Source organism: Panicum hallii, chromosome 6 (genome assembly GCF_002211085.1).
Source record: "Panicum hallii strain FIL2 chromosome 6, PHallii_v3.1, whole genome shotgun sequence".
NCBI lineage: Eukaryota > Viridiplantae > Streptophyta > Magnoliopsida > Poales > Poaceae > Panicum > Panicum hallii.
Genome location: NC_038047.1, coordinates 11255521 through 11278965, shown reverse-complemented (window position 1 = coordinate 11278965; position 23445 = coordinate 11255521).

Sequence of the window (23445 nt, the reverse complement as noted above, 5' to 3'; positions counted from 1 at the left end):
TTGGAAGAGGAGTATAGGGGTTCTTGAGCACCGTCTCTTGAATCCTTCCTCAACGGAGACGTAGCTCCTTTGGGAATGAACTTCGAGAAATAAATTCTGTCTCACTCTTGCAATTCTAGCTTGTCTTAGCGGCTATTTGCTTGTGAGACTAACTTTCTAGGGTTTGAGGATGATCTACTATTGCACAAGTCTCTGGAGTAAGACAACTGGTGAGAAACACTTCAAAGGTACCACTAGTCCCTCTAAATTTACTGGATCTAATTTATAGCATCATTATGTTTGTTTTTGTGTGGCCTGTTTCATACTCGGATAGTCCGGACATTATCTCTGGAAACTCCGAACTAGATATCCGGAGTATCCGGACATCTGTGTTACTAACCGTGTTCGAAGTGTTTTAAGTTTCAGATTAGCCTATTCACCCCCCTCTAGGCATCTTGAGGTCCTTTCAATTTGTATAAGTTTAAATTAATTCAAACTAGGGTTCAGTACTATAGGTGAATTTTTCACACAAGATCACTTATACCCTAATCAAGCTACTCACCAGAATTCACAGAAAATAAAGTTAACATGCAAAAGTTACACACAAGATACCCTTTTGTTAAACTTTAAAATAACTCTAAATATATTTGGTTTCAAACTGAACTCCACTAACAAAAGTTGTAGAGTTAGATTTCAGTAGTACAACAAAATTAGTTTGGCAATTTTTGGATTTTTCTACAAATTCCTATGAATTTTACAAGTTGGCCGTTTTGAATGGGGGGTTATGATTTTCTACAGAAAGGCCCCTGGAAAGATTCAAATCTTTGCAATTGGGTCCTTGGTCGGGCTACACAGGAAAGCCGATCGGTGCCGATCAAATTCTGGTGAGGGGGCTCATTGGCGGCGAGGGGCAAGTGGGGGAAAATGTTCAGGAGCTCAGGGCGGTCACGGGGGTGGCCGGTGTTGGGGAAGAGAGGGACCGAGGCTGTAACATTCAGGTAATTAGAGATATAGACACTAGGTAATAGTGTGATATATGTATGCATGTTATGGTGTATCTTAGTTGTAAAGAGAGAACTAGGGGTATAATTGTAATTATTGAATTGAATAGGTACTTGTGTGCAATTGGGTAAAAATGCTATTAAATGTCAAATTCAAATGACCATAGAGATGAAAGATACAAAAGTTAAGTTAAAACCTAAGAGAAATAGACTATGTATAAAACTAAGGACCTATATGTGATTAACATAAAAATATAAGGGTTTACATGTGAAATGGTTGAAATATAAAAGTCAAAATCAGGTTTATTTGAGGACCAATATGTAAAAATACAAGTAATCATTACATTTCAGGAAAATTTGTAAACATACCCAAGGTTTGATCAAATTATTTGAATAAAGACAAAAGTAATTCAAATTCTACCTTTATTCATAAACTTAACTTAAAGAGTAGTAAACTTTGAGTTTCTGAACCTAAGCCCTAAAACAATGTTGTAGAGTTTGAAAAACTCTACAACTTTCATGTTGACCATTTTCTCATTTGACCTTTGTAGTAGTGGGAAATCTTAGTTTACAGAGAGGTCCCTGAACTTTTTGGGAATTGCAAACAAGCCCTTCTGACATTGCCTGCTTCTTCTTCCTCTGCCACCGCCGCTTCCCCCTCTGATCTGCTCTGCCACCGCCGCTCACCGTCGGCGCAGGACCCCGAGCTCCACCTCCAGCTGCTACACATGTCCACGCGTCGCCTCCTACCTCTCCCACCTCTGCTCCTCTCCCTCCCTGGCGTCTCCTGCGCTCGCCACGCGCGCGCCACCGCCGCTCGGCCGCCACCGAGCCGCCGCCGTGGCAAGCCCCAAACCGAGCGCCCAGTCCTCGTGCTTGCGTGCGTTTGAGCACTACAACTACCCCGCGGAGCTAATGGGCGCATTCTTTCCTTCCTTCTCCACTCCCACGCCTCGGAACACCACCGCCATTGCCGCCCGAACGCCGGCGAGCTCGAGCTCACCGTCGTCCCACCCCTCCACCGCTGCTCCGCCTGTGCTAACCCCATCTTTAGCTCCACCTCATCCTCGCGCAGCTTTCCGGCCATTCTTCTTCCCCGCTCGGACGCCGGAGCGCCGCCGCGCCGTTCTTCCCCGGCCGCCGCCTCTGCCTCGCCATGGGCGGGCCCGTACAGACCTCCCCGACCCCATCCAAAACTCCCAGAAGGTTGCCCTCGACTCCCTCATGCTTTTCCCCCTCTTCTCCCCCGCCGCCGGCGACGAGCCTCGCCGGAGTCGACGGTCAAAGTTGTGTCCCCCGCTCTGACTCCGGCCAGGGGCTACATTGCAAGCATTCAAATTCTTCTAGGGTCCTTTATGCAAAGTTTCAGTCCCTTCCTCTATTTCAAATCAGTGAAGTTCAAAAATGTGTAGGAAATCATAAAAAATCATAAAAATACCAAAATTGTTGGGTTAGAATCCTTGTGATGAAATCTACAACTTTTATTTCATGATCATGCTATGAAAATGCATAGTTTGTTCTGTATTTTAAATACAAGTAGAGGGATACTTTAATTAAATCTTGTGATCCATAGCTTTGCTGCTGTTGATTTTTGGAGCATATGTTACATATGATTTGAGTAGCCTTGTGTAAATTTTTGAGGCACAGATCAGCCCTCTAGCTAGAGTATTTTGCTACCTTTGTTATATGTTAAAGAAACCTTCACAAATTAATTTCAAAAGCATCTGTGCATATTTATGGACGAAATTTCTACCATAACTTGATCTTTATAAGTATGATCCATCCTAAAAATTTGAGAATCAGAACCCTAATATAACTTGAGTTATAAGTTTCAAACTTAAATTCAAAGGTAATTCATAAATAATAATTGTTATGCATGAAAAATTATGAAACTTTTCTGGAATACTAGTCTTGAGTAGTGTATGATGTCCTTAAATTTGAAACCCTAGTTTTAGTGTAAAACTCCAGTTATAATTGCATCTTGAAATCTCAATTTCGATATTATTTAATTTTGTGGATTAGTTCCTTTTAGAATAAAATTCCAATAAAACTCCAGTAATTAGATATAATACCAATCTATGTTCAGCAATTTTTGTAGCTCCTATTTTGAAATATCTTGCTCTGTAAAAATTATTTCAAGTTAAACATATTGTTTAATTAAGTGAATTGTTCTAATTATCTGTTGCATAAATATTTAGAGTAATGTTATTTCAATTAAACCCATTTAGGATAATTTTCATAAGTATTAATTTATTTTTCATAATTTAAGATTTGCTTAATTAATTCAAAGTTAACAATAATTAAATAATAACCTAAGGTTAATTACAATGTTTAGTTAATAAAATAAATAGAGATTGCTAAGTGTGTTTAGTTGTTGCTTATGGTAATCAGATATGCTACCTAATTTAGTTAGTTGGGTGCTTAGGGTAACCCACCCTGTTGCTTAACGTGACTAGTTAGTTTAGTTGATACTCGATAAATGACTGCCCAGTGCAGGGTAGTTAGGTTGTTTGTTAAAATATAATGTTCTTCTGTTTGGATTGCAACTTTATTGTGAAATAACATAAAAGTATATGCATTCCATAACTTGTAAACTCTGCATCTCATATAGACTCGACCACTCTCGCTGACGGAGATTATCAGCTGATTCCGGAACCAAAAGGAGTTTATTCTGAAGACCCCGGGAATTTTGTCGCGGAGTTCTTTGAAGCCCCGAACCAAGGTTCGGAAGATATTAATTTGACTAACCCCAACCCCACCAGCGAAGGCAAGCCCCGGACATAACCCCTACTTTATTACACTGCAAACTATACTATTTATATATGTCTTTATGCATTAAGTTCTTAGGAGTTGTTTGGAAACCTTAGCTGCATAATTCTAGGAACCGATGTATTGAACATTAGTACTTGAGTCCGAATAGCTGCTCTGCTTATAGGACCGGTAGAAGTCGAGTGATTTCCTGTCACTCGCGCGATATAGGCATTGTGATGTTTACATTCCTGTTATCATTATAAGGATGACGGACGGGAGTTTTATGAGGTATCATGGTTGCGATGATACCCCGTTTGTATTGTTAAATTGGATAAGGCCGCAGTGTGTGGTAGCGGTGGTTAAGCGTTTGAAACTACTAGCCACATACCGTGAAATATGGTAAGCGGTAAGCCTAGTAACCAATCGGCCCGAGGAGTGGACATACCCCCCACCATATGTATTTGCTTCTTTTGGTTACTTTGTTCGACGTGTAGGAATACGTGTTGCTGGGCAACCAGGAGTACGGGTTTTGTAGTCGCGCTACAGACGTACGTCCTGCACTTTGGAAGTACATAGAGTAACAAGAGTAACTTTGTGACTATCAAAGATGATGTTTGCTTAAAGATTCTACCATGTGTGAGTAGTTATAGGTGCTTACCTAGAATGGTTAATCAACTAGAATCTGAAAGCTAAAAGTTGAAAATAAGGATCTACTCTTTGTTGCTTTTCAGCTAAAAACCCTACCCAAAACCTGAAAGCCTTCATAAGTCTAGTTATGGGCTAAAGTATACCCAATCCCGGGTAAGTCTTGCTGAGTATTAGTATACTCAGCCTTGCTTTTGTTGATTTACCTCAGGTAATCCCACTGATGAACCAGCATTCATTACACCGTGGCCCTACCCTCTGCCTGATGGTTGGTCCGTGGAATGGGATCCGTCCCCAGCCAACACAGATTCCGCCGAGTGATATCATGCCAGGGCTAGCATGATATTGGTAATAACGACGTGTACAATATTTACGCTTTTAAACACCGCTGCTTTGACTTAAAACTAAAACCGTTTTGTAATAATCTCCTTTCACTGGGAACTGATGATGCTTTGTGTACTTTTGTAATATATCTGCCTGTGGTGTAAAATGTAATGGCATTTATATCTCTGGACTCACCTTCGTGTGAGGTACCTTGTTGGATCCTGCGTTCGGTGGTTTATCGGGACGTTACCCGACAGACCAATAGTATTATACCATTTGAAGCACGAGGTAGCCCTCCAGAGAGGACTCGCGTACTTGAGCCGGTGTAATTCAGGTTGGTTCTGCCACAGAGGCGGTATATAGACGGCGAACAGGGGCGGGCGGCGGAGCTTCGGGGGACGTCGACGGCGTTCTAGTGGCCGGAGGGTAGGAGAGCGGTGGGGAAGTGGCTAGACAGCTTCTACGTGATGATGTGGTGCTGGTGGTGTGCTTGGCTAGGGTTAAGAGGCGGTGGATCGATGGGACGACGGCGAGGCCGAGCGGCGGCGGAAGCTCGAGCTCACTGGCATAGTGGTCCGGTCGTTCTTGTGCAAGAGAGCGAAATTGGGCGGGCTGGGGAGCACCAGTGGGTGGTTGTGGTGCTGCTAGAGCACTGGATCGGGGGTGGGAAGCGGTGGAGGCGGCTGTCGACGGTGAGCAGGAGCTACGGCGGAGCTCCGGCGGGGCGGCGCGCTCGGGAAGACGGAGGGTAGTGCAAATGTGGGTGCGTGAACGCAAGAGAGAGTGCACTAGGGGCTCCAGGATGTACTTCAAGTCGAGAAGAGGGCACAGCGAGCGAGAGCTGCTGCTGTCAAGCCGACAGCGGGCGTGGCAGCTCGGGGCGACGACGGTTACATTTGAAGAATCGATGATTTGGATAAACTAAAAATCGTCAAGGTCGCCTACGGAGGACTTGCTGCCGGAAGAGGAGTGATCTGGCTGAGGGTTAGGCTCTGGGTTTCCATGCTCGGAGTCGAGATCAGAAACTCCCTCAATCTCCTCGGGTTCTTCTTCTTCACATTCAGGTGCTACAGGTACAACAGGAGGTGCTGGCCGCTGCTGAATTTCGTTAATGTGAGCGATGGCGTCATCAACCTCAAGGATAAGGTCGTGGACTTGCTCTCTAAGGAACTTGATAATTGTGTCACGTTGAGTGATTATAGCATCACTCTCATTGATCTGATCCTCCCGGTGGATAATAGTCTCATTCCACTCTGCAATAACTTCCTCCTTTTCCATGACCAATGCTTGAAGTGCTTCTATCTGAGTGACCTGTCAATCAGCATTTCTGTAGTGACCTTGAGCGATACTGGTCAACTGACCCATACCATGGTGCAGCAGTCTGATAGTGGTGCTGGACATTCAGGAACCTGATGGTACCTCGGAGTGTCTCTTCAGCTAAATCTCCCAGCATGTGACCATAGTGAGCTATCCGGAAATTCCACTTGGGATCACTGGAATCTATTGCAGGAAATAGGCCAATAGGATGTCCGGCAACTTCTGCAGGATGCTGGTTGCAGAAAGTGTGGATGGCCTCAAGAGCTGCGGTCTCAATGGTGTCGACGAGACGATAGCGAACCACATCGACCTCGATGGGCTGCCACTGAGAACGGAAAGGATGCTGAAGGATGGTCATCTTATCTCTGCACCGAGGAACACCTTCCTCCCTATACTCCACTCCATCGTACTGTGGGGGCTCGGTATAGAAGAATAGACTAAGTGATTCCCATAAGAGACGGGGAAAACCCTCCCAGTGCAAGGCATTGGTATGGAGATGCCCTGCATGATCCCAAAAGATGTTTGAAGGAGCCGCCATCTGAAATAAGAATTCAGATGGTGAGATTTTGAAGGATGCTGAAAACCCAACTAAGATTACCACAAGAATCCTATTGAAACCACACTAATATAGACAACACTCTATTTGTCCTTAAAAGAACAACACATTTAATGCACTCATTTTAATTATCGATGGATTATGCATGCACGTACTATTCGACCTCACAACCAAAACAATTGCCGAATACCTTCGGACTTACGTGGTTAGTTTTGGTGGCACAATGTTTACATCTCTCCCTAATAATTAATCGATAAGTCCTATCCGTCTTAACCTCTTAATCATGGTTAGTGTACCTGCAGAAAACCATAAGTATATAACATGAACCTTTCATGGCAGCACGACATGAAAGCGTCCCCAAACAGTACTATTCACTATAGAAATAGTATCCGTACAATTTCTGCTGTACGGACGACGTTAGCATACGTTACATCTGCAACGTATTCACGGGTGTACCGTTTAAAACGGGGGTATGAACAGCGATCGCCTTACCCTGCGCCGAACCATATACTCCCAATATATTCAACCTAAGTTGATATATTGGCAGCATCTCAAGTAGGCTACTATACACATATATACATATTAGTAGCCACCTGATTGCTCCCATATAAACCCTTAGGGCTTTACGATCTAAGCACCATCCTTAATGAATCCAACGCGATTTGTAGAACTCTTTTGTTAAGCCAAATTTTATTCTGAAGACATTTTTAAGAGCTGCTGCGGTGTAACAGTAAACCTATAGCTTTGATACCAGCTGTGGCAGAACCGCCTGAATTATTCCGGCTCAAGCGCGCTAGTCATCGCTATACAGGCGATCCTAACTCAACGCACTTCAAACGGAACAACCCACTGGTCTGTCGGGTCACTGCCCGATGCAACCACGGTTCAACAGGATCGAAGCAGGTTTACCTCGCACGAAGGCGAGTTTACAATCGCACAACAGCTTACCAACTTTTAATTCATAGAATATTAAACATTATTACAAACCATTTCAAACTTAAGTATACTTATACAAACATTGTTTAAAAAACCACAAGCTATGCAAGCTTGGGTAGAGTCACAATGGAAGAAATTAATATGCGACTACCACGTCGTGAAGGTTGACACCAAGTTCAGCCCAAAACATGGTGTCATTCCGGAGGGTCACTACCAGCCGGGGATGGATCCCACTCCACGGACCAGCCAAATGGAACAGAGATTGGCCATGCTGGACCATCCGTGGGGTTCTCAAAGGTCATACCTGAAAAATAGACTAGCAAGACTGAGTATACTAATACTCAGCAAGACTTAACCGGAATCGGGTATACTTAGCCCATAACTAGACCATGGAGGATTTGAGAGGCTCTGGTTTTCTTTTGCTGAAAAGCAACGAAGAGTATGATCTAACTTTCATATTTTAGCTTTCAAATTCTAGTTTCATTAACCATTCTAGGTAAGCACCTATACTAGACAAGCAAGGTAGAGATTAACATCCATCAAGATTGTTCCAACAATAGTTACTGTTCTTACTCTATGTGGCAGAAGGCATAAGCAGTCTCAATCTCTGCGAGAAACGGACGATTCTGAATCGAATTTCCAAACCTTGCAAGGGTAAACCTAACTCACACGCTTGGAACATCCAATGATCGTTCCAAAGCAACCGTTTGCTTTTCATTTCGACTCGTGGAACAGGGCCACCACAAGCGACTGTAGGACCATACGCACACCAATGTGCAGGACATACGTCTGTAGCGCGACTACATGATCGTACTCCTGTCCGCTGCGCGAAACGTACTCCCGCACGTCGGTGCGTGTGAAAAACCAAATTACGAGTGGTGGGAGGTATGTCCACTACTCGGGCTGATTGGTTACTAGGCTTACCACTTACCATATTTCGCGGCGTGTGGCTAGTACTTTCAAACGCTTAACCACCACTACCACACACTGCGATCTTATCAACTTTTATCGACACAGACGGGGTAACATTTCAAGTCACGATACTACACATGACCCCGTCCATCATCCTTATAGTGATTGCAGAATGGTAATCATTCAACTCCTATATCGCGCGAGTGACAGGAAATCACCCGACTTCTGTCGATCCTATTAGCAGAGCATCTATTCGATACGGACTCAGGTACAATACATAGGTTCCTAGTATTCATGCATCTAGGTTTCCATTTCAACTCCTAGAAGTAATGCAAGATATAATATAAGCATAAAATTGTATAAATAGAGTAATTTGAAATACTAGGTTATGCATCGAGGCTTGCCTTCTTGAGCGGGGCTAGGGTCAGTGATGTCAAGAATTTCCGAACTTTGGTTCGGGGCTTCAGTTAAAGTCTCGACGATGTTTGCAGGATCTTCAGAAATCTTTTGCTCAGTTTCCGGAACTAGCTTGTAGTCTCCGTCGTCGAGTGTCACTGACTCTACATGATATGCAATAATTTAAATTAGGTGGCTCTTGAGTTAAGTATTTTATTTCATGATAAAGTTGCAATCCAACCAATTGATAAATGCAACTTCATAAAATAGGAAATTTGAATTCAAATTCACTAAGTATGCTTTAATTCAATATTAAATTACTTGATTTAATAGAATTTAGTCAACAAGTTTGATTTTTATTTTGAAATCCACAAAGGCTCTAGCCTTGAATTTGTGTGGGTAAGCTATGTTCTAGTGGATGAGCTTACAGTGAATTTTTCATAATTTTCTAAAAACAGAAACTAAAGTGTTTGAATTAAGTTTAAATTTCAAGTTTAAATGCAAACCTTAAGCAAAATAGTGTTGTAAATTCTCAAAATATTTACTATGGATTACTCTATTGCAGAACATCACATGGTAAAAAGATCTAAGCATGAAAACCTTAGTAACATGCTGGAATAAATTGAAACTATTTCTAGCTTGATTTGTATAAGTTTAAATTAATTCAAACTAGGGTTCAGTACTATAGGTGAATTTTTCACACAAGATCACTTATACCCTAATCAAGCTACTCACCAAAATTCATAGAAAATAAAGTTAACATGCAAAAGTTACACACAAGATACCCTTTTGTTAAACTTTAAAATAACTCTAAAAATATTTGGTTTCAAACTGAACTCCACTAACAAAAGTTGTAGAGTTATATTTTAGGAGTAGAATAAAATTGGTTTGGCAATTTTTGGATTTTTCTACAAATTCCTATGAATTTTAAAAATTGGCTGATTTGAATGGGGGGTTCTGATTTTCTACTGAAAGGCCCCTGTAAAGATTCAAATCTTTGCAATTGGGTCCTTGGCCGGGCTACACAGGAAAGCCGATCGGTGCCGATCAAATTCCGGCACGGGGGTGGCTGGTGTTGGGGAAGAGAGGGACCGTGGCGGTATATCGACGGCGAACAGGGGCGGGCGGCGGAGCTTCGAGGGACGTCGACGGTGTTCCGGTGGCCGGAGGGCAGGAGAGCGGCAGGGAAGTGGCTAGACAGCTTCTACACAATGATGTGGTGCTAGTTGTGTGCTTGACCGGGATTAAGAAATGGTGGATCGACGGGACGACAGCGAGGCCGAGCGGCGGCGGAAGCTCGAGCTCACTGGCGTAGTGGTCCGGTCGTTCTGGTGCAAGAGAGCGAAATTGGGCGAGCTAGGGAGCACTAGTGGGTGGCTGTGGTGCAGCTAGAGCACTGGATCAGGGGTGGGAAGCGGTGGAGGTAGCTGTCGACGGCGAGCAGGAGCTACGGTAGAGCTCCGGCGGGGCGGCGCGCTCGGGAAGATGGAGGGTAGTGCAAATGTGGGTGCGTGAACGCAAGAGAGAGTGCACTAGGTGCTCCAGGATGTACTTCAAGTCGAGGAGAGGGCACAGCGAGTGAGAGGTGCTGCTGTCAAGCCGGCGGCGGGTGTGGCAGCTCGGGGCGATGGCGGCGCGACGTGGAGGAGGGCGGAGAGGGCCAGCGCGGGCCGGGAAGCGGCGAGCGGGGTGCTAAGGCGGCACGTGGCGCGAAGGAAGGCGGCGCGGGGCAGCAGGAGCTCGGCACATGGCTGGCGAGGGCGGCGGCATCGGGCAGAGAGAAAAACAGAGAGAGGGGGACTGGAGGTAGACGAAGGAGGACTTAGTTGCAAATTCCCAAAAGTATAGGGACTCCACTGTAAAGCCTAGTTAACTTTCAAACCATAGCTCAAATGGAAATATGCCCAAAAGCAAAAGTGTAGAATTCAACAAGATCTACAACTTTGCTTTAAGGTGCATCTTCAAAAGAGTTAAAGATTTGAAACTAACATAAAACTTAGCAAAGTTTTAAACTTTAAAGAAATCCTATTTAAAATCTACACTACACTTGCATCCTTTGGTTAGTTTCACCTCTATTTGCGGTTTAAAAGTAAGTTCTTGACTTTTTGCAAAACAACCTTCATATATTTTGATTTTACCTCCCATTCTCACTCATTTTGAACCAAAGGACCTAAATTTTCCAGAATTACCAAAAGATCGTTTTGCCTTTGCATTAAAGTTTTAGCACATATACATACAATCAAGCATACACACTTTATACTAGAATCTAGTGTGTCTTAACCCTACATACCTGAATGTCACACAACTCCTAGACTTAATGCATAATATAGATATATAAGTATAAAACTGTATAAGTGTAGTAATTTAAAATACTGGGTTATGCATCGGGGCTTGCCTTTTTGAGTGGGGCTAGGGTCAGGGATGTCAAGGACTTCCGAATCTTGGTTCAGGGCTTCAGTTAAATTCTCGGTGATGTTCACCGGGTCTTCAGAAAACCCCTACTCGTGTTCCTGGACTAGTTCGTAGTCTCCGTCGTCGAGTGTTGTTGACTCTACATGACATGCAATGATTTGAATTAGGTGGTTCTTGAGTTAAGAATTTCACTTCATGATAAAGTTACAATCTAACAATGAATAAACATAACTTCATAACACAAGAAATTTGAATTCAACTCTACTATTGGTATCTTAATTCAATTATCATAATTAATTAAATTAATTGAATTAGATTAACAAGCTTGATTTTTATTTTGAAATCCACCAAGGCTATGGCCTTGAATTTTTGTGGCCAAGCTTACTTCTAGCAGATGAGCTTGCTACGGATTTTTCATAATTTTCTGAAAACAGAAACTAAAGCATTTGAATTAAGTTCAAATTTCAAGTTTAAATTCAAACCTTAGACAAAATAGTGCCATAAATTCTTGAAACATTTACTATGAACTACTCAATTGCAGAACATGACATGGTAAAAAGATCTTAGTACGAAAACCTTAGTAACATGCTTGAATAAATTTAAATTATTTCAAACTTGATTTGCATAATTTTAAATTAGTTCAAGCTATAGTCCAATACTGCATGTGAAATTTGCACACAAGCTCACTCACACGCTAAACAGGCTACACACCAAAAATCACAGGCAATAGAGTTAGCATGCAAAAGTTACACATAAGATACCCTTTTGCTAAACTCTAAAATAACTCAAAAAGTATTTGGTTTCAAACCAGACTTTAATAACTAAAGCTGTAGAGCTAAACTTCTGGAGTACAACAAAACTAGTTTGGCAATTTTTGGAATTTTCTACAAATTCCTATGGATTTTCAAAGTTTGCTGATTTGAAATAGGGGGGTTACTGATTTTCCACAGAAAGGCCCCTGGAAAGATTTGAATCCTTGCAATTGGGTCCTTGGCTAGGTTTTACAGAGAAACCGATCGACGGCGATCGAATTTTGGCAAAGGGGGCTCACTGGCGGCGAGGGGAAAGTGGGGGAAAAGATTCAGGAGCTCACGGCGATCACGGGGCTGGCTAGTGTTGGGGAAGAGAGAGGCTGAGACGGCGAGTTGACGGTGAACAGGGGCGGGCGGCGGGGCTCCGAGGGGCGGCGATGGCGTTCCGGTGGCCGAAGGATAGGAGAGCGGTGGGGAAGTAGCTAGAAAGCTTCCTCAAGGTGATGTGGTGCTGGTGGTTTGCTTGGTAGGGGTTGAGAGGCGGGGGAACGTCGGGACGACGGTGAGACTGAGCGGCGGCGGAGCTTGAGCTCACCGGCGCGGTGGTCCCACTGCTCTAGCATGGGAGAGTGAAATTGGGTCAGACTGTGAGCATCAGTGGGTGGCGGCGGTGCTACTCGAGCACTGGATCGACGGTGGGAGGCGGCGGAGGCAGCTGACGACGGTGAGCCGAGGCAGCGGCGGAGCTCCGGCGAGAGTACTCGAGCGGAGGAAGGAAGGAGAAGCAATGCGGCGTGGGGAATGGGTAAAAGAAGTCGAGAGGAACTCCTGGGCTAGTTCTAAGACCAGGGGAGGCACGGCACGTGCGAAGCAGCTGCTGGCAAGCTCGGCGGCGCGCGTGGCGGCTCGGGCGGCGGCAGCGTGACGTGGAGGGGCAGGGAGAGGGCTAGCAGAGGCCGGGAAGCGGTGGGTGCGGTGCTGGAGGGGCACGTGGCACGGAGAAGAGCGGCGCGGGATAGCTGGAGCTCGGGAAAACGGCCGGCGAAGGCAGCGGGGTCACGGGCGCGAGGCAGAGCAGGGGGAGGGGCTGGAGGTTGAAGACAAGGACTGATCTGCGATTTTCCAAAAATGCAGGGACTCTATTGTAAAGCCAAAACAACTTTCAAACCATAGCTCAAATGAAAATATGCCCAAAAGCAAAAGTGTAGAGCTTAGCAAGATCTACAACTTTATTTTAAGGTTCAGTTTCAAAAGAGTTAAGGATTTGAATCTAATTTAAAACTTGGCAAAATTTTAAACTTCAGAGAAATCCTATTTAATTTCTACACTCTAATTGAATCCTTAGGGTAGTTTCACTTCTCACCAAGGTTTAAAAGTAAGTACTTGCTTCTTGCAAAATAACCTTTTACACATTTTGATTTTACCTACCATTCTCACCTATTTTGCACCAAAGGACCTATATTTCCAAGAATTACAAAAATACCCTTTTGCCTATACATTAAAGTTTTTAACACACATACACAAGATCAAACTGTGACACTCAGGTACTTAGTATTGTCACACCCTAAATTTTAGTGTGATGTTGTGTGCAAAATGTGGTAAAAGTATGTTTAAAAAAAATTAAATGCTAAGAAAAAGGGTTGGTTTTATATAATTATAAATTAATAAAGGTCCTTTAGTGTTAAATAGATGAGAAAGGGAAGTGGAATTCAAATACATAAAGGTTGTTTTGGCAAAAGTTAAAAACTTGTGTTTAAATCGCAAATATAGGTGAAACTTTGCTAAGTTTTATATTAACTCCAAATCCTTAGCTCTTCTGTGGATGAACCTTAAAGCAAAGTTGTACATTTTGAAAAATCCTACATTTTTTCTTTTGGGCCCATCCTCATTTGAGCTCTGGTTAGAAAGTTAATTGAGTATTATAGTAGGGTCCCTGTCCTTTCTAAAATTTTCAACCGGGTCCTCCTTCGTCTACCTCTCTCTCCCCGATCTCCTCTGTCTCTGCCGCGCGCGCGTGATCCACCGCCGCCGGCCGCTTCCCGAGCCTGCTGCAGACCTGCGCAGCCCTCCTCTCGCCCACGTGTCGCCTTGCTGCCTCTCCCACCGCCCGCGCCGCCTCCGCTGGCCTCCCTTCGTCCTGCCACGTCGGGCCGCCGGTGCCGAGCGGCCGCCACGCGCACCCGAAGGGCACGTCGGCGCCGCCCGCCGACCTGAGCCCGGCCCTGCGCCTGCTCTCCCTCTCCCTCTCTTCTACTGAGCAACGCCCTCCTATAAAGCTCGACCCGAACCCCATCTCCTCACCTGATTTCCCCTACCTCCCCCTCGCGACCACCGAGCTCCTCGCCGGGTTTCTCCGCGGCTGCTCCACCCCGCCCAAATTCCAGCCCTCCAGCGCTCCCTCACCTCCTCCACTAGCTCCCTAACCTGCTCTGGTCGAGCTTCCGGCCTTCCCTAGCTGGAATTGCCCCGACCCCGTGCCGCTCCTCGCCGGAGACGCTCGAGGACCGCCTCACCATCGACAACCCTCTTCCGCCACATCCTCGGCCAATTTGGGTACGGGAATCGCACCCTTACCTCTCCCCGGTGCTCTTGCGCGCCTTGTTTGCCCGTGTTCGCCGGCCCCTCATCGGGAACGCCAGCACGCCATCGCGGCCGCCGCCCCTCCTCGCCGCCGGCCGTGTTCCACCCCTGCTCATCGAGCACATCCCCCCAACCAGCACCCCATGTCCCGTAGATCGTGCTGAGCCAGTCCATCCTCGCCGGTGACCTCGCCGCCGGTGGGAACGTGCCGGAGCAGATTGGCCGGTCGCCATCAAGAGCTCGCAGGGGCACATATGCGAATATTTTTCCTGTTCTAGGGACCCATGTGCAAGAAACTAAGAACCCCCCTGTAAACGTTTTTGTTATTTCATGTGGGCAAGCTGCTGGCTTGTAAAATCAATAGAAAATTGTAGGAAAATCCAAAAATTGCCAAACCGGTTTGGTTGGAAACTACAATTCAAACTCTACAACTTTTATTAATGAAGTTTGGTTTAAAACTAAATACTTTTGAATCTATTTTAAACATAAGGTAAAAGAGTATATTATGCATAACTTCTGCATACTAGCTTATTTTCTTGTGATTTTTGGTATGTAGATCCTTTAGGTCATGTGTGAGCTAGTGTAAAAATTTCATTCTCAGTGCTATTTTGTAGTTTAAGTTCTTTTGAACTTGTGCAAATCAAATTTAAAAGGGTTTGAATTTAGTTAAGCATGTTCCTAAGACTTATTTGTTTAGATCTTTTTTTTACCCTAACCTAATTTAATGATAATTAGTTTATAATTAAATTTCCAAAAAATTATATTTCTGATTGCTTGGGATTTGAATTTAAACTTGGAGTTTGAATTCAAATTCAAATATTTTAGTCTCTGTTTCCAGAAAATTATAGGAAATTCATAATAAGCTTCTTTATTGAAAATAAGCTTATCCACCAAAATTCAAAGTTAAAACCTTTATAGCTTTCAGAATAAAAATTTAACTGGTCGAATTACTTCAAAGTAATTCCATCAAAATGACATAACTTAAGTGTAGATGGTAGTTTGGAACTCCACCCACTTGTTACATGAGTTTATGTTGGTTAAATTGTTGGATTGCAACTTTATCATGAAACAAAATCTTTCACTCAAGCACTATTTCACTTAAATCCTTGCATATCATGTAGAATCAACGACACTCGACGACGGAGACTACGAGCTAGTCCTGGAACAACACCAAGGGTTTTCTGAAGACCCTGTGCATGTCGCCGAGACTCTAATTGAAGCTCCGAACCAAAGTTCGGAAACCCTCGACACTCTTGCTCCCAACCCCACTCAAGAAGGCAAGCCCCGATGCATTACCCAATATTTCAATTTATTACAATTCTACCTATAAATTATGTATCTTGCATTATGTCTAGGAGTTGAAATGAAACCCTAGATGCATTGAATCTTAGGATCCATTGTATTGTACCTGAGTCCTTATCGCATAGACGCTCTGCTAATAGGACCGGTAGAAGTCGAGTGATTTCCTGTCACTCGCGCGATATAGGAGTTGATTGTTTACTATTCTACAATCACTATAAGGATGATGGACGGGGTCATATGCAGTATCATAACTCGGAAGGTTACCCCGTCTGTGTTGATAAAAGTTGATAAGGTCGAAGTGTGTGGTAGTGGTGGCTAAGCGTTTGAAAGTACTAGCCACATGCCGCGAAATATGGTAAAGCGGTAAGCCTAGTACCTGAATGGCCCGGCAAATGGACATGTCTCCACCACTCGATTATCTTAATTTCTTTTGTACACACGCACCGACGTGTGGGAGTGCGTTCTGCATAGCAGACAGGAGTACGATCATGTAGTCGCGCTACAGATGTACGTCCTGCACAATTGGTGTGCGTACGGTCCTGCAGTCGCTTGTGGTGGCCCTAATCCATAACCCAGAATATGAGGGAAACGGTTGCTTCGGAACGATCTTTGAATGTTCCAAGCGTGTGAGTTAGGTTTACCCTTGCAAGGTTGAAATTCAATTCAGAATCGTCTGTCTCTCGCGGAAATTGAGACTGCTTATTCCTTCTGCCACATAGAGTAAGAAGTGTAACTCTTGATGGAATAATCTTGTTGAATGTTAATCTCTACCTTACTTGTCTAGTGTAGGTGCTTACCTAGAATGGCTAATCAAGTAGAATTTGAAAGCTAAAATTTGAAAATAGATCATACTCTTTGTTGCTCTTCAGCTAAAATTAAACCCAGAACCTTCCCAATGCCTTCATGAGTCTAGTTACCTGGCTAAGTATACCACGAAGCGGGTAAGTCTTGCTGAGTATTAGTATACTCAGTCTTGCTAGTCTATCTTTCAGGTATGACCTTCAAGAACCCCACGGATAGTTCTACATGGCCAACTTCTGTTCCGTATGGCTGGTCCGTGGAATGGGATCCGTCCCCGGCTGGCAGTGACCCTCCTGAGTGACACCAAGCTTTGGACTGAGCATGGTGTCAACCTTCGCGATGTGTGTAGTCTCATGTTTATTCTCCTTCCGCTGTAAACCTGGACAAGCTCTTTAGCTTGTCATTTTAAACACTGTTTGTATAAGTTTACATTAAGTTTGAAAAGGGTTTGTAATAATATTTACATTTCTGTAAATTAAAAGTTGATAAGATGTGCTGTGATTGTAAACTCGCCTTCGTGCGAGGTAAACCTGCCTCGATCCTATTGAATCGTGGTTGTATCAGGCGGAGACCCGACAGACCAATGAGTTGTTCCGTTTGAAGTGCGTTGAGTTATTATCAGTTGTATAGCGATGACTGGCGCACTTGAGTCGGAATAATTCAGGCGGTTCTGCCACAGCTGGTATTAGAGCTATAGGTTTACTTTTACAATTACAGCCACTCTTAAAAATATTTTCGGGATCAAATTTGCTTAACAACTGAGTTTGCAAAGTACGTTGGATTCGTTAAGGTTGGTGTTTAGAACGCAAAGCTCTAGGGATGTATATGGGAAATATCAGGTGGCTGCTAGACTATAAATATATGTATAGATAGTTCTAACTTGCAGCACTACTTTCAGTCAAAACTTAAATTCATGTATAACCCAACTTTACTTTCTGTAACGACACCTTCGATTATGAGGTTAGAAGGTAAGGATCCTCAGCTAACTGGGGAGTTAGCCTTCCCGTCGGTGATGCGAACCGAACGCTGTTTCTCAAGCAGTGGCCTACTTGAGATGCTACCAATATATCAATTTAGGTTGGTTATATTGGGAGTATATGGTTTGGCGCAGGGTATGACGATCGCTGTTCATACCCCCGCATCTTGCGGTACCCCCATGAATACATTGTTTCGATGACGTATGTTAACGTTGTCTATACGACTGTAATTGTACAGATGCTGTTTCTATAGCGAACAGTACTATTTGGGGACGCTTTCATCTCGTGCTGCCATGAAAGGTTCATGTTATATATATGTAGTCTTTTGCAGGTACACTAACCACGATTAATAGGTTAAGACGGATAGGACTTATCGACTAGTTATTAGTGAGAGACGTATGGGTTATGCCACCGAAATTAACTGCGTAAGTCCGAAGATATTCGGCAGTTGTTTTTGGTTGTGAGGTCGAATAGTACGTGCATGCATAAACCATCATCAAATAAACGAATATAATGTATGTTTGGTTCTATTAAGGACGAATAGCGTGTTGCTTATCTCTAGAATAGGTTAATAGGATTTTAGTGGTAGCTCTAAGTTGAGTACCTTAAGCATCCATCTGATTTCCAGTCTTTGCTGTTATCAGAATTGATTATCTCGTTCTATTTACCTTGTGAGTTCTCAGCAGGGTAAATAAGTCTCACCATTTGCATTCTTGTTGCAGATGGCAGCCCCTTCCAACATCTTTTGGGATCCTGCAGGGCATCTCCACACAAATGCCTTGCACTGGAAGGGTTTTCCTCATCTTCTCTGGGAGTCACTAAGCTAGGTCCTTTATACCGAGCCCCCATAATATGATGCAGTGGAGTATCTGGAAGAAGGTGTTCGCCGATGTTGAGTCAGAATGGCTATTCCTCAACATCCATTCCGCTCCCAATGGCAACCTATCGAAGTGGACATGGTAGGTTATCGGATAGTTGATACGATTGAGGGAGCAGCTCTGGAAGCCATCTACCTTTTCTGCAACCAGCATCCAAGGGAAGTTGCAGGACAGCCTATCGATCTATTCCCTACAACAGATCCCAACGATCCTGAGTGGAATCTCAAGGTAGTCCCTGAAAGTCATAGGTTGGAAGGCTCAACGGAAGAAGCGCTTCAGGGTACTATGCGGTTCATGAATGTTCAGCATCATTATCAACTTTTGCTACATCGCGGTATGGGTCAGTTGGTCAATATCGCGCAAGGTCACTTCAGGAATACTGACCAACAAGTCACCCAGATTGCGCAGATTCAAACCCTGGTGACAGAGAAAGATGAAATCATCGCTGCCCGAGAGGAGACTATTCATCACCGGGAAGATCAAATCAACGAGAGTGACGCAATGATCACCCAACGCAACATGATCATTGAGTTTCTCCAGGAACAAATTCATGACCTCATCCTCGAGGTTGATGATGCTCAAGCCCAAATCAATAAACTCCAACAGCAGCCAACACCTCCTGCTGTACCCGCACCCGAAGCCGAAGAAGAAGATCCAGAGGAAATTGAGGGAGTTTCAGACCTCAATTCCGAGCATGGAGATCCCGTTCTTAGTCCCCACCATTCCTCTTCAGGCAGTCAGTCATTAGTGGGCAACTTCGATGACTTTTAGTTTGGTTTGAGTTGGTGACATCCTAGCTGTAATTAGTGTAGAAAGATGTGACATAGGTAGTGAGTAGTCTACCTAGATCTAGAGCCACTTGTGTAATATATGTGGCATGTGTACGTATGGAACGGCTTGTAGTAGTCAAAGTGTCCTGATGTAAGATGTAAGGGTCACCAGTGTTAGTAGTAATCTAAACCTCATGTTTTACCATCTTGTTCAATATCCTTGCATCTGAAATGAGTGGATTGAATGGAGCATATGAATTACATTTCTGTTTAGCAACTGTATATCATCTGAAATTAGGAGTAAGGATATGATTGATAATGGACATCAACTCTGTTTCAGATGGTTGGAGCTACTCGTGGAACCCTGGAAGGTTTTCGGGCAGATCAGGCCAGCGGTTCCAAGCAAACACCATCGCCACCTCCAAATCTAGCCGAGGTTATGGCTTGGCAGACAGAACTTCTAAATCTGCTAGTGCAGGCACAGCAGAACCAACACCGCCAGCAATCACGAGGAGGTCGTGATGATCCTCACCCCCAGGTAGCAAATTATCAAGACTTCCTCAGTACCCAGCCTCCACTATTCCATAAGGCGGACGAGCCTCTTGACGTTGACGCTTGGCTTCGCACCATCGAATCCAAGTTCGCCTTACTATCTGCCACATGTTCAGATGAGAACAAGGCACTCTTTGCAGCCCAACAATTCCGTGGCACTGCCCGCATCTAGTGGGATAATTATCATGCCATGCAGCCTGCCGATCATGTCATCACTTGGGACGAGTTTTGGACCGCTTTTTGAGCGCACCACATCCCTGAAGGACTCACTGAGCGAAAGCTCAATGAATTTCTGAATCTGACTCAAGGAACCCGCACCGTTCTGCAATATGCACAAGTCTTCAACCACTTGTGCCAGTACGCGGGATACCATGCGGACAATGATGCCCGCAAACGAGATCATTTTCGTCGAGGCCTGAACACCAAACTTAAAGAACGATTAAATTTGGTAAGGGCCGATAATTTCAATGAGCTGGTCAATATGGCCATCACTCAGGAAGACTGTATCTCAGCCCACAGAGCAGAAAAGAAAAGGAAGACACCCACAGGGCCTTCAGCTACGCAACCGTCAAGGTATCGGTTGGTCCCGAGCACCGCCTCGAAGCAACTTGCCTGGTAGATGGGTAGCTAGACCACCCCAGCAGGCACAATTCAATCGACCACTGACACCACAACCTCATCAGCAACAACAACAGGGTTCGCGGCCGAGTTTTCCGCCAGTTAACCAAGGAAACAACAACTATCGTTGTTTCAACTGCGGAAGCCCGTTCCACTTCATCAAGGATTGCCCTCAGCCTAGGAGATCTTTCCAAGGGCAAACATCCAACCCAATCAACAAGGGCAAGGGCAAGGGCAAAAAGCAAGTGGTCCAAGTCCGCCAGGGAAGGGTGAACCTCACCACTCTCTCCGAACTCCCCGTGGGGACACCAATAATGACGGGTACTTTTTCTATCAACCATCAACCCGTAATTGTTCTTTTTGACTCTGGTGCCACCCATAGTTTTATCAGTTCCAAGTGTGGAACAAAATTAGGCTTGGACCTTTATCCTACTAGTGGGGTATATATGATAGCAACTCCTGGCGGTAAAATCTCCTCAAACCAAGTTTGTAGAAGCGTGCCAATTCAAATGGGTAAAAACCAGATGAGGACCGATTTACTATTATTGGACCTAGAAGGAATGGATGTCCTCTTAGATATGAATTGGATGACCCAGCACCATGTATCATTAGATATCTCATCCCGAACCGTGGAAATAGATTCACCTGAACACGAACCTACCATTCTTTATCTTCCACAACGGGAGTACGTCAACTCTTGCACCTATGCTGTAACAGGGATCAAGTTAAAGGATATCCCTATCATCTGTGAATACACAGATGTCTTTCCAGACGATTTGCCTGGAATGCCCCCAGATCGAGATATTGAGTTTATCATAGAACTCCAACCCGGCACAGCCCCCATTTCTAAAAGACCTTATCGTACGCCTCCTAGTGAGTTGGCCGAGTTAAAAATCCAACTCCAAGACCTCCTTGATAAGGGTTTCATTCATCCGAGTGCATCACCATGGGGTTGTCCAGCCTTATTCATGAAAAAGAAAGACAATAGCCTTAGGCTATGTGTAGACTATCGCCCTCTCAATGCGGTGACTATCAAAAACAAATATCCCCTACCCCGCATTGATATTCTCTTCGATCAGCTAGCCGGAGCCAAAGTATTCTCTAAAATTGATCTTCGTTCCGGCTATCATCAAATTAAGATCCGGCCAAGTGACATTCAAAAAATGGCCTTCTCCACCCGATATGGTCTATATGAATACCTAGTCATGTCCCAGCATATTTCATGTATCTCATGAATTCTGTCTTCATGCAAGAACTCGACAAATTTGTTGTGGTCTTCATTGATGACATCCTGATCTATTCCAAAAATCCAGAAGATCATGCCAAACATCTTCATGTCATTCTTCAGCGATTAAGAGACCACCATTTATACGCCAAATTCTCCAAGTGCGAGTTCTGGTTAGATACTGTGAAATTTCTGGGCCATACCATTTCTAGTGATGGTATATCCGTTGACCCCAGTAAACTACAAGAAGTGATGGATTGGAAACCTCCCACATCAGTCCATCAGATCCGTAGCTTTCTTGGTCTAGCTGGCTATTATCGTTGTTTCATTCCTCATTTCTCCAGAATAGCCAAACCTATGACCGAACTACTAAAAAAAGGTGTTAAATTCTCTTGGGATCAAAAATGCGAAGATGCATTCCACACTCTCCGAGACCATCTTACAACTGCCCCAGTCTTAGCTCAACCAGATGTGTCAAAACCCTTCGATATCTATTGTGATGCTTCAGGAACCGGACTTGGTTGTGTGCTTATGCAGGACAACCGAGTAATCGCATATGCATCACGAGCACTCAGGGTTCATGAACAGAACTACCCTACTCATGATCTTGAACTCGCAGCTGTCATCCATGCACTCAAAATCTGGAGACATCATCTGATGGGTACCAAGTGCCATATCTATACTGACCACAAAAGCCTCAAGTACATCTTCACACAGGCAGACTTGAATATGAGGCAAAGACGCTGGCTAGAACTTATCAAAGACTATGATTTGGAAATACACTATCATCCAGGCAAGGCCAATGTCGTTGTGGATCCACTCAGTCACAAGGCACATTGCTCTTGCTTATCTGTAGAAGCTTTCAACGAAACTCTTTGCTGGGAAATGAGAAAGCTTAATCTAGAAATCATTCCCCAAGGTGACTTAAACCATCTCTCAGTTGAAGCCACCCTTAGGGATAATATTGTTCTAGCTCAACAGCACAATAAAGGAGTCAGAATCATTAAACAGAAGATAACACAAGGAGAAGGGAAGTATAGGTGCTTCCAAATAGATCCAGAAGGAGTTTTATGGTTCAACGAACATATCATTGTACCTAAGGACCATAAGCTCCGAAAACAAATATTCGATGAAGCCCACCTATCCAAATTCTCTATACACCCTGGCAGTACAAAAAATGTACCAGGATCTAAAACAAAACTTCTGGTGGACTTGTATGAAACGAGAAATTGCCAAGTATGTCTCAGAATGTGATATCTGCCAAAGAGTCAAAGCCAGTCATTTGAAAACTGTTGGTATTCTTCAACCTCTACCTATTCCCTCTTGGAAGTGGGAGGATATCAGTATGGACTTTATTGTTGGCTTGCCCAACACTTCTCTGAAGCATGACTCCATTTGGGTAATCGTTGATCGATTGACCAAGACTTCACATTTCCTTCCCGTGCATACTATGTATAATGCCAAAAAGTATGCCGAGATCTATCTAGATCAAATTGTTCGTCTTCATGGAATACCTAAGACGATCATTTCTGATCGTGGAGTGCAGTTTATTGCTCGATTCTGGGAGCAGCTTCAACATGCTCTTGGAACTAAATTAATTCGAAGCTCCGCATATCACCCTCAGACCGACGGACAAACTGAAAGAGTAAATCAGATTTTGGAAGATATGCTTAGAGCTTGTGTCCTTCAGTATGACAAGAATTGGGACAAATGCTTGTCACTAGCAGAATTTTCTTACAATAACAGCTATCAAACTAGTCT